The sequence below is a fragment of the Topomyia yanbarensis genome, chromosome 3, assembly GCF_030247195.1.
Source record: "Topomyia yanbarensis strain Yona2022 chromosome 3, ASM3024719v1, whole genome shotgun sequence".
NCBI classification, from domain to species: domain Eukaryota; kingdom Metazoa; phylum Arthropoda; class Insecta; order Diptera; family Culicidae; genus Topomyia; species Topomyia yanbarensis.
Window position 1 is genome coordinate 57,745,826 of NC_080672.1, and position 11,596 is coordinate 57,757,421.

The window sequence follows — 11,596 nt, forward strand, 5'->3', positions numbered from 1 at the left end:
TGATAGTGGTTCGACGTTCATTAAAATATGGCGCATTGACAACACTGCACAGTGGTCAAAATGGGTAAATTCATTTAATAATTAATTATTATTATTATTTTGTGGCTTAAACCGAGGGGAATCAGGAATCAGTAGCGTCTGACTCAAATAGCACGTTCCCCATGTGCATAGGAGATTTGTACCATGCCATGGATCGTCTTTGCATCGAGAGCGAGTAAGGGCGCTATAACCATGGCTCATTAGCCAGGTTAGGGCTAAATACTTCTGTCCCATCCCAGGAACCTAGGACCATTAACCCTCTTAGCAAAGTTACTACCAGTGATTTATCAAACCCCCATCAAATTGATTGTCAATAATACTGACAAGAAGAATTGTGGACGAACGTCTGCAATTTTCCAAGATCCCTACCTGTATTGGCTATGTATGTGTAGATTAGACTAGACTAGATACCATGGATCGTCTTTTCATCATTTCCCTGATGGGAAGGATTGAGGAAATGGTATAGTTAGGGGTAAGGAAAATGACGCCACAGAACAATTAAAACAGAGCATTACGCACTCCCGAAGGATGCTGAACGATCTGCAGGTCCTACAACAACAGGAATAAAACTTCAAACCCCCGAAGGGATTTAGATTTTTTATTGAAACAGAAAGCGGATACATCAACATCCTCAAAGAGATATTGTCATTCAAAAACGGCTCAAACTATAGCTCTTTACCACACTGGATTACAAACAATAACATGTCCTTGAGTTTTACATAACTGTACATAACTTCATCTATGTATGGAGAACCAAAAATCCGGATAGCAATTGCATTGCTACAGGACATTCGCATATCAAATGATATGATGTTCCGTAACCGGATTCACAAAGATCACATGAAAAATACTCAGCGCACTGAATAGTAGCCATGTGATAATTGAATTTGCAATGTCCAGTCAGTGCCCTGACTAGAATACTGCCATTGTGCTTGAAAAAATACAACAAATTTTTTGACATTTTCGGACTCACATCCGGCAGAAAAGTCTCTTGAACGTAAGTTTGCAAGCTACGCCAATGGTTGGCATGTTTGGATGCAGACCGCAAGAATCATGTGCTTTATCCAACTTATCGACAGTGGTACAACTGGTTCTGGACCAACGAAGTCGGTCACAGCGCCAACTCTAACCAATTCGTTCGCCCATTCATTTCAAGTAATACCGGATTGACCGGGTCCCCATAGAAGATAAATTGCATTTGAAATGTTAAGTTCTTTTATTTGAGTTCGACATGCAATTACTAATTTCGATCTCAAATCTGCCCAATGCACTAACCCGTATGCTATCCCTGGGTATGGTGACATCCCAGAAAGAACATATGGTTATCCCACTGGCGACGGTGATCGTACCCTGCCTGCAAAGCGAGAATCAACACACAACGGCAGCTGATCACCCCCACACATTTGATCTATTTAATTTCCCCGCTAGATACCAAGGCCCGGTATAGCATAAGGGTTAGTGCATTGGGCCGGAGTCTCAAAGGTTGCGAGTTCGAATCTCGCCTCTGGGGGGATTTTTTTCACATGATTGCTTAGCTTCACTCACCATTTCCGATCGGTTTTCCCCGTTGGATACCATCAGTCCTAAATAGGGTATTGGAACTTAAGTCAAAAGACCAAAAATTGAATTATTAGTTTAATTCGAACGGGCGGGTTCGCTCCCGTCATACCTCTGTTCGCTGGGCAAGGGACCAGAAATCGACAGTCTTCATTAGGGACCATTCATAAATTACGTAACGCGAAAATCGCCCAAAATTGACTCCCCCTCCCCCCATGTAACAAATTGTCACAAAATTCTCTATCCCCCCCCTCCCCTATTACGTAACGAATTCCTCGAAAAAATTTTTTTTTGCTCAGTAAAAACATGTTACGTAACGATCTAGCTTACTCCCCCTCCCCCATATGTCACATGTCACAACTTCTCGTACCCCCTCCCCCCCCCCCCTAAACGCGTTACGTAATTTATGAATGGTCCCTTAGCTCTGTCTCCCACCGAAGAACGATGGGTAATGAACTAAAAATTAGACATCAGACGATAATAAAAACCCGGGCCTTGGTATCTAGCGGGGAAATTAAATGTGTTGGGGTGATCAGCTGCCGTTGTGTGTTGATTCTCGCTTTGCAGGCAGGGTACGCTCACCGTCGCCAGTGGGATAACCATATGTTCTTTCTGGGATGTCACCATAACCATGGATAGCATAAGGGTTAGTGCATTGGGCCGGAGTCTCAAAGGTTGCGAGTTCGAATCTCGCCTCTGGGGGAATTTTTTTCACATGATTGCTTAGCTTCACTCACCATTTCCGATCAGTTTTCCCCGTTGCATACCACCAGTCCTAAATAAGGTATTGGCACTTAAGTCGAAAGACCAGAAATTGAATTATTAGCCCCAAGATTTGCCAAAAGTTCGTCTACGTTGGCAGAAGGCGATGCGAGCTTTCTTGATCCTGAAATCAATGTGAGCTGTCCAATTAAGTTTTATGTCAAGAATTACTCCAACGTACTTAACTTGATCTGCGACAGTAATTTCAGAGTCAAAAAGCTGCCATGGACGAGCAACGGTCCTTCGTTGCGTGAAAAGCACCATTGATGTTTTATTTGGATAAACCCACATGAAGATACTCATTGGCTTGTTGCATCAAATCAAAAAGTGTGTTAATGCAAATACCGGTGATCATTATATGATAATCATCGGCGAAACGATACGTCGGAAACCCAAGCTCATTAGGTTTCCTCAACAAGCCATCGGCGACACTCAGTTTCCTTATCTCTACTTGTCTTAACGATGAGCACAGATGTCGGTTGCTAAGCATTGCGTGTATCTAGTTCGTGATATATGAAGGCACTCCATGATCTCGTGCTGCTTCCAAAATAGATTCGAAAGACACGTTGTGAAAAGCACCTTTAATATCGAGAAAAACTCCTAAACTTGGTTGTTTTTGTGAAAAAGCTTTTTCAATGTTGCAGCCAACATTGTGTCACAGGGTGGTAGTAGATTCCCCCCGCTGATATGCATGCATGCAGCGGGTGCTCACTAGACTGGTTCAATTTTTGACTTTTAGCTCCACCAGGCTCTACTGATTCCTTTTATGGCCCTTAGTAATTGTGCAAATTTTGGTACCGATCGGTTGTATCTACGGACCCTCCAAAAATTTCAAAGTTTATATGAAAATTAGTATGGAAAATCGGTTAAAATTAAAAATAAATTCTCAAAAAATCACCTTATCAATCAATTCATGAGAACACTATATATTTCTAAAGGTATTCTTCTACGGAACATATTCGTGGAATATTGTAAGGTTGAGAAAATTCGCTGAGAAAAGTTATTAACTAAAGAAGCAGCATGACTTCAAAACAAGTGGATTATATTATTAATCATAGCAACCCTGTATCAAGATGGTAAATAAAGGGTGGGCGCTTTGTTGTTGTTGTTCTGATGCGGTTGTCAAACATGGGAAGCTAATAACTGCTTCGTTTTTCTGTGGGATAGTACATACGTTGTACGATTCGGTGAGTATGGTGAGGGATTGCAGGAGAATTAAACAGTCGAGTATATAATACTAGGACTAGCTATCCCAAATCTGGTGCAATCCTATTTTGGGGTACTGAAAACTCTACACCTGAAAAAAGCTGTTGTAAACTCGGGGAAAAATTACCAAATACGACTAATACTTCTAATTGTGTATACAAGCGCTTGACTAGTTCTATTATTTATTCGATTATTCTTTTTTTGAACTTGCTCAGTACTCGAGTACAAGACTATATAGAGTAGAATGGGGTTAAATATGCATGAGCGTACAATAGGTATAGGATATTATCTTTGCTATGTTATTGCAGAGGTCGCTCGTCATGTGTGAATTAGTTACACGGTAGAGAACATCGTTGACGACTGTCATTTTGGCTGTTACTGTGAATCAGCTGTATTAGTTACGACGTCGTTTATGTTTTCGTGTGTTGTTCTGCGAAAACGAATTATCTTTTGTCGTCAGTACAGCACATTTAATCAATTCTGAATACGAGTATTGTGTTGGTTTTTCGATATTTTTGCTCTTGAAAAAAATACGGACATCAATATAAAACATATGCTTGAGGGCACTATACGTCACTACTGATCCTCTCACAGTTAAGCAATCACGTGAGCCGGAATAAACAACTTCAATTCCACACTCTGGCGACGACGAGGACACCGAAGAAATCATTCGCAATTACAAAGCCAGACGTAGCTTCCGAAAAAACATGTTTTTTCAACATTTCGTTTCGCGGTTTCATGATTTTTTACATCAATTGCCACTTCTCATTTTCTAACCTTAATGACGCCAATTCACATTTTAAATAATCTGCAGTATTAATACTCTTCAAATAAAGGTTGACCCGGTGATTTTGTAGGCGTGTACATTGTTTAATTTAACCTCGAATATCGTTTCCCCAGATTTTAAAAACATAAAAAAGTGACTTCGCCTTTTTGGATTAAACTTGCAAAAATATTTGGCCAGTCAAAAAACCATTACCGCCAAAATATTGCAGATATAAAACCTATCCAACGAGTGCTTGTTTGTCAAAATCAGTGCAAAAATACCATCATCGCACGAGCTCGCCAAAGAAATCTGACCTACTTGACTCCTCTATACTCCCACTAGTACATGCTACAATTGACACTTGGAATCCTCTTTGGAATTACAAAGTGCTGGTTTGCCGATTTCATACGCACGGATCCAAGCAAGTTCAAAAGCTGCTATTACCACAATACTTCACAAACGAAATCCCAGAAGAAGATACTCGATAATCGATTGGCTACGTCCAATTCATCGTGTTCTGACATTACCTAGAAGTACATAGCTAACTTTTGCTATAACATTGTAGTCTACTAATAATGCTTCAGTAGTGCAAATGATAGTTTTTGTGCATTTGCCACAAGTGTCAAATGTATATCCATTGTACGATAACCAGAACGTTTCACAAATATTAAATTATACTTTAGAAAAATAAAATATTTGCTTTATTTTCCGTCTTGTTTGCTATTTCGCTGCTCAAATTTGACAACAGCCCCGTTACATAGAAAAAACTTCCACCATGCATCTACCATCTTGGCCAAAATCGCTGTCAAAATAGTCAAAACCAACAAGCAGTGATTAAGGTGAAGATATGTGGAAGCCAGTAACGCACGCTTGTTGCTAGGCACCGACTCGCTTGTTTACATTGAGAAAAAATGGAATTCGAAGTGAAAATTCAAACGCACAAATAAGAGTTTTCACACATTTTCCTTCGGTCATCTGCACAGTGGCAGGAAATTTAAAGTTTTGTTAGTAAACGATTAAAGTTTCGCTGGTATTTTTGCAGTGGTGTGTGATTAAAGTGCATTTGAAAATGTGCTATAAAATTGAGCAGAAGAAAAATAAGTGTTTCGAAAAGAAACCCCAAGTGAAGAGGAGTGATATTTTCGCACAAAGTAAGAACTACAGATGGCTTTCCGTCAATAACTCGGGTTGATTGTATAGGAAAATGTTCTAGCTTCCTCAAGTAGCAGTTTCGTGGAACACCGGCAAGGTTAGTGTGTTGAAAAACGTATTTTTATATTTGCTCATGCAGTCAGGTTAGGCAGGGTGGAGGAGTGTGTATGGCGTAGGAGCTATTCTATGGCTCGCTTGTATAATGTCCTTAATCCCAACATAAAACTTGTCATCTTCACATAGTGCTATGATAATACGTTAGCTGTATGATTTACTCAGTTATGACCAACTTAGGAGTATGTGTCATATGGAAGGATTATTCAAGTGGATCAAGCTTTTTTGAAACAAAATGTCACCCTCAAGAAAAACTACCAAATCGCGAAATAAAATTTCTGAAATATGCGCTTTCTGGTTTGTTTGGGTAATTAAACGTTTCAAGATATTTCGTCGAAAGAAATTGACCTTTTAACAAAACTTGAAACACTTTTATAAAAACTTGGTTGAGAGGTTATTTTAATTTTTGTTGAAAAATGTTGCATAATACTGAATTTAACAGATTTCACGAGGCACATTCATTTTGCGTTATTTTTTCATTGTATTTTACAATGAATCTTTAACGGCATGCCTCCGAATTCGTATGGAATACATTTCTTTTACATTCAATATTCTGAGAAATATTATATGCCTAACAGTCTGTCATTTCGTTCGATAATTGGAATCGTTCGGCATTAAGGAATACAATCACAGACTAACAAACATCGATCTGGCAATTTTCCCAGAACACTAGCTCTACCATTTTTTCACGGTCCCAAACACTCATTTGCTGGTGGGTTACCCCTCAGGTTTGGGAATAATTTTTCACTAGTGGTCTTTCCCCCATATGTTTGTTCATATGTCAGTGGCGCCAGGATTTCAAATGTGGCCAAATGTCACAACTACAAATATATTTAAAATGACTGCCAAAGCGGGCGAAGAATTTTTTTCGAATGTTATATCTGTTAGTCTGTGATACAACCTCGATAAAATTTTATTGAAGGCGTCCAATCAGTAGAGAAAATTGAGGTTAAAACTGAAAGCCGTAACATGGAAAAGAAAAGCGGTTTTATAGACTTTTTCAGGAACGGTTTACAGAGTTTTATGGTAGTTTTTTAGCGCTCATTAAATGGTTCTCAAAACTGCTACGTCACAAAAAGGTTTTATGCTGTAGGTATAGTATTACACTTAAAGAGTAGAATACAACTGTAATAAAACTATTATTCCTATAGTAGTTCGCACGGCAGGTTCTACTGAATACCATAAAACTGGGCCAACTAGTCAAAACATGGGTTTATATCAACCTGTAGGAAGTTACTTGGGTAACTGACTTACCTTACTAACTAACTAGGTTACTTAGTTAGCTTATTTCCTTTTTTTTATTTCGACTATGTTAGTCACATTTTCTTTTTTTTACATTTTAACGACATTCAATTAGCTAGAGATTACTGGGTAGAGAAAGTTAGTGCCAAAGTACTCAAGTAACAGCAAGGATGTGAAGTATACACATCGGAAAACCAGAAGTGGCAGGGTCATTAAAACAGGCTTAATATCTTGCGGGCTTAGCTTTTATCTTCTGCTAATGAGGGTCGAGCTTAGGCAGCATAACTACGAATCACTCGAGTTCACAGTCGGTGAAGATGGACAAGACTGTCTATGGCAGGAGACAGTGTAGGAGTCAATGAAGAATTTTTTCAATATTTTTATTCAAAAATTGGACTAATTTTGTAAAAATCACTCCTATAACATTTTTTGTAGGATTTGTCATTTTTAGACAAAAGCCATTTGAAAAAATAGTAAAAAAAGTTTGACCCTTTTCAAAAGACAGTCTAGATCAGGTTTTCGGTCATCAGGTCTAGATCTTTGCGTTGCGTTGCGTTGCGTAAGCACGGTATATTTCGTCGATTGCAGACTGATGACTCTCATTTCCAGCCAGACTACTTGAGGAGCATTGTTTAGGAAGAACAATTGATCCAGTCCAAGCGAGAGTTTCGCCTGAGAGCCACCATTGCGGGCCACGACCGCTACTAGCAAAAGTGTTCATGTTCTATGGAATTTACTATATACATGGCGCAATCGTGCGTAAAACGGCCGATTGCGTCAAAGCACATGACGTGCTCCCCTTCCATTTATGTTACAATTATTCATAACTCTTCCTCCTAATAGCGTGGCAGAATTTATAAAAGGTCCTTATTGGTATACTCACAAGCATATTGAGATCCTGTAACTTGAAATTTTCCACCTCGTTCGAGTTAAACGTTCCGATATCACAATGAAGACACGAAACAGAAAAATACAAATACTGCGTTCCTAAACGATATTAACATCATGCACGAATCAAACACCCCCCGTTTCCAAATAGTACGTACATATTCTTAGCTCAGTATAATTGGCTGATGAGTTAATGGACTAAAAGTAAAGCATTAAATATGACCATAAAACATTTGTTCCTCGTGCTGAAACGATTGCCGCAAACTGGTAATTGGATTTGAAGTGATCTTGCAAATTGTCAATTCTCCACCTTCATACATAATTCAAAAGTCATTCACTCAGACAAGACCATGCGTATTTCCCACACGCATTAAAGACCCAATGGATTCGTTTCCTAGTTGGTCAAATAAACACTAAACAAACAAATAAATTAGTTTGTTCAGTCTAAAGAAATATCAGCTCGATTCGCATCAACCGGCGGATATGTGTTCCCTTACAATGCCATCAAATGAAAGTACATTTAAAATTACATACGACAAAATATGTGCAATTCAGAATATAACGAAATGAAGATTGCTTAATTATTTGCATTTAAAAAAAGATCGGAAAAAATTAGTTGCATAACCAAGGTGGTTCATTTTCAGAAATAGCACTGCTGATGAACTACCCATGATCGCATATCAGTCCCATAATGATAAGAAATCCCATAGAAAACGGGACAACTATGCGATCATGGGTAGTGAATCACTGTATAAAAATTAGTGATAAGGGACGCGGACGAAAATAGCTGACCACCGCTTTGATCATCAGGTCTAGGTCTTTGGTGACAAAGTCTTCATGTACAGAAAGTTTCGTTAAAATCTGATATACGATTCAGCGCGAAATTCGCCTGATGGATTGTACTGCCTTGCCTTTTTGGGTACAATGGCGCCGACGCGCCACCGCCGATAAGTACCAACAGTGCTTCACAAAAGCCTAAAAAATAAGAACATGTCCTCTAAACTAAAAACGGTTGGTAACCCATAAATAGTTTAAAATATTCAGCTATCCCCTTTACGCACACCAGTTACCGTAACTTTCGCCGAAGTAAAATAAAAATTGACACCGGAAGCAAAATGTAAACAAGGATGAACACTCAGGATAAACTGGGGGTGGCATTACGCATCTCGATTCGATCAAAATTCTATCGACTCGACCTCGTTTCGCATTATGCATTTCGAACCGAGCTCGAAAGTAAATTTTCGTTCGAGTTAGCTCGAAGAAGTACTAGATTATCGAGAAGTGTTGGCATTATGGAACCATAACAATCGATGGATGGATACCATCGCATACAGTGCTATGCAAACTCGGATCAAAATAGTCTCACAATATGACTAGAAATCAACTGTGTTCACTCAATTCGACAGTTATTGCATAAGTTAGCAAAAAATAGTTCCAGAAACATTTTATGACATATTTCAGATGGTTGAAAATATTTACTGGTTTTTAAATATTCCTAATACCTTTACCACCTAAAAAACCATACTTCCCACTCGGTTTCTTATTCTTGATCACTAGTAAAAACCCTTGTAGATCATGCTCTCAATACTATTTGAAAGTTGTGCATGTATTAATGTCATTATTCTAGCTATAAAGTAATTATTCAAATTCAATATCAGTAATAACCATGCGTCTCCATTCGCAGTTTTTTAAATTTTGACTGCTTATCGCAAGTTTTCGCAAAACTAGTATAGACTCATTTTAAAGAGAAAATTAAAAGCTTTCGAATGAGTATAGTGTGATCGCGGGCATTCACGGGCGTCGTTGTTGTTATCGTATTAGAAGTTTGAATTCAATAAAAATTCGTGACAAACAGTTATCTAAACACTAACTAAACCAACTAGTGACTTATTTTTGGCGATCTTACGATATAATTTTATCACACGGATAATTTTGGTGAAGTAATGTAATGCATAAAATCAACCGTTTCTTTGAAAAACGAAAATAACCGTATGTAATTCCAGTGGTCAAATAATGCAAAAAACACTTGAGTTATGACCTTCAAAAAGCTGTCCAAAATTCATTTTGCGTTCAAATCACCTAAAATCTCGCGAAAATATCTCTGATGGCTTAGCTGATACGAGAAAAATATTAGTGAGAATATCGCATAACCTTTATATTTGGACTTAAGTCCGGGCTCGTCCCACTGTGCGCCGCTTCGAATCTTTGGACTCGACTATGCGGCCAAGCATCACACTACCTTCGCCCTTAGCGTCACGTTCTCATGCGCAATGCCACTGTTATAAAGGTAAGGTGGAAAAACTTATTTTTCCAATTTAAACTACTTTAAAGCTTTCCCCCCGAATTGTTTTTACTGCTTGTTGTAAAATAGGCCATTTAGAACCATTTCCAAAAAAAATAACCTTCTTTTCGAAAAAGCCGCGATTCGGAACAATTATCTCTATTTTATTTCAAAGAGCTCACCCCTATTGTGTACTAGAAAAAAATGTTATATTTGCGAAACTTATCAACATATATTTCGATAACAATTAAAACAATTCTTATATTTTACCAAAGTTGGTTTTATGAAACTTATTCGTAGCAGAATTAAAAAAAAAATTCTCAGTGTATACTCTTATTTGACAGTTTGCACTCGAACAGGCAGTCGAAATCTAGTACCGCGATCTAACAAGCTCGAACACTTGGTCGAATGGGATACGTAATGCCGCAATTTAGTCGAAACGACTTCAAAACGTTTCGAATCGAGTCACTCGAATCGAGATGCGGAATGCCACCCCTGCATTTATTTCGACAACTTTTGATTCGAGTGACGACATGCGATTTCTGTCGATATAATAAACGTAATTAACTGATCACCCCTTCAACACACCGCCACAAGTATTTCGATTGCCTACATTTTGGCTAATCTGATGCGAACTGAACTTGAAGCCCCTGCAAACGCCTTGCTCTAGAAGCTTTCTTTTATTTCGAGCAGTTCCGAATTCATCTAATGTCGTTTTTCATTGAAAAACACTGGGGCGGTGGATTGCACTGGTTCTGCACTTTCTAGCAGAAGTGGGAATGAAACACGTCTAGTGGCCTGCTCTTCTGCTAGAAAATGCAACACCAGTGCAATCCACCGCCCCGGGGTTTTTCAATGAAAAACCCCATAACATTCACATGTGCTGAAAAATGGAAGGACATGTTTGTTTACTTATTCTGAAAAAAATTGCAGTGTGAATAAATGTGTTAGTATTGAATAAAATACGTCGGAAACCACTGCTGAAGAATGTATCCATTTTTTTATTCAATTCGTTTATTTGATAAGGCACGTTTGCGTCAAAGAGAATAGGGAAAGAGACGAATAGAGTGAAGCCACAAATACCTTATTAAGCAGACCAATCGTGCAATGTAAATAAACATTACTCATGCCTGAGTTGGAGGAGATAAGTATTGTACATCTATTAAAAAAGAAATTTCAATTTTCGTCAGAATTTGGTTCAATCGTGATTGTGAGGTGCATTCTAGAGTATATGTATGAGTAAAAACAAGCTTTAGAATTATTTCATCTCTTTGTTTCGAAATGCGCATCGTTTGATAAACAAATCCAACGATCGACATACGGTTTGTTTTCAAAATATAATAGGAGTCATGTAAAGTGCTGCCTGTGGAAGCGGTTGCCAAAATTCTAGTGTTGAAATCAATATTAATTCGTCAAAAGGGCGAAACTGTTTTTTGTAAACAAACTTGTTTCGCTCATTATTCTGCTGCAGAGTGGAATTTCATGAAAAATATGCGTTAATGTAAATGTTTACCCTTCGTAGAAGTAATTTCAGTTGTTTTCTGCTTTGAAATTATAGTAAATTAAGAGAAATCATCAAAATAAAAGTT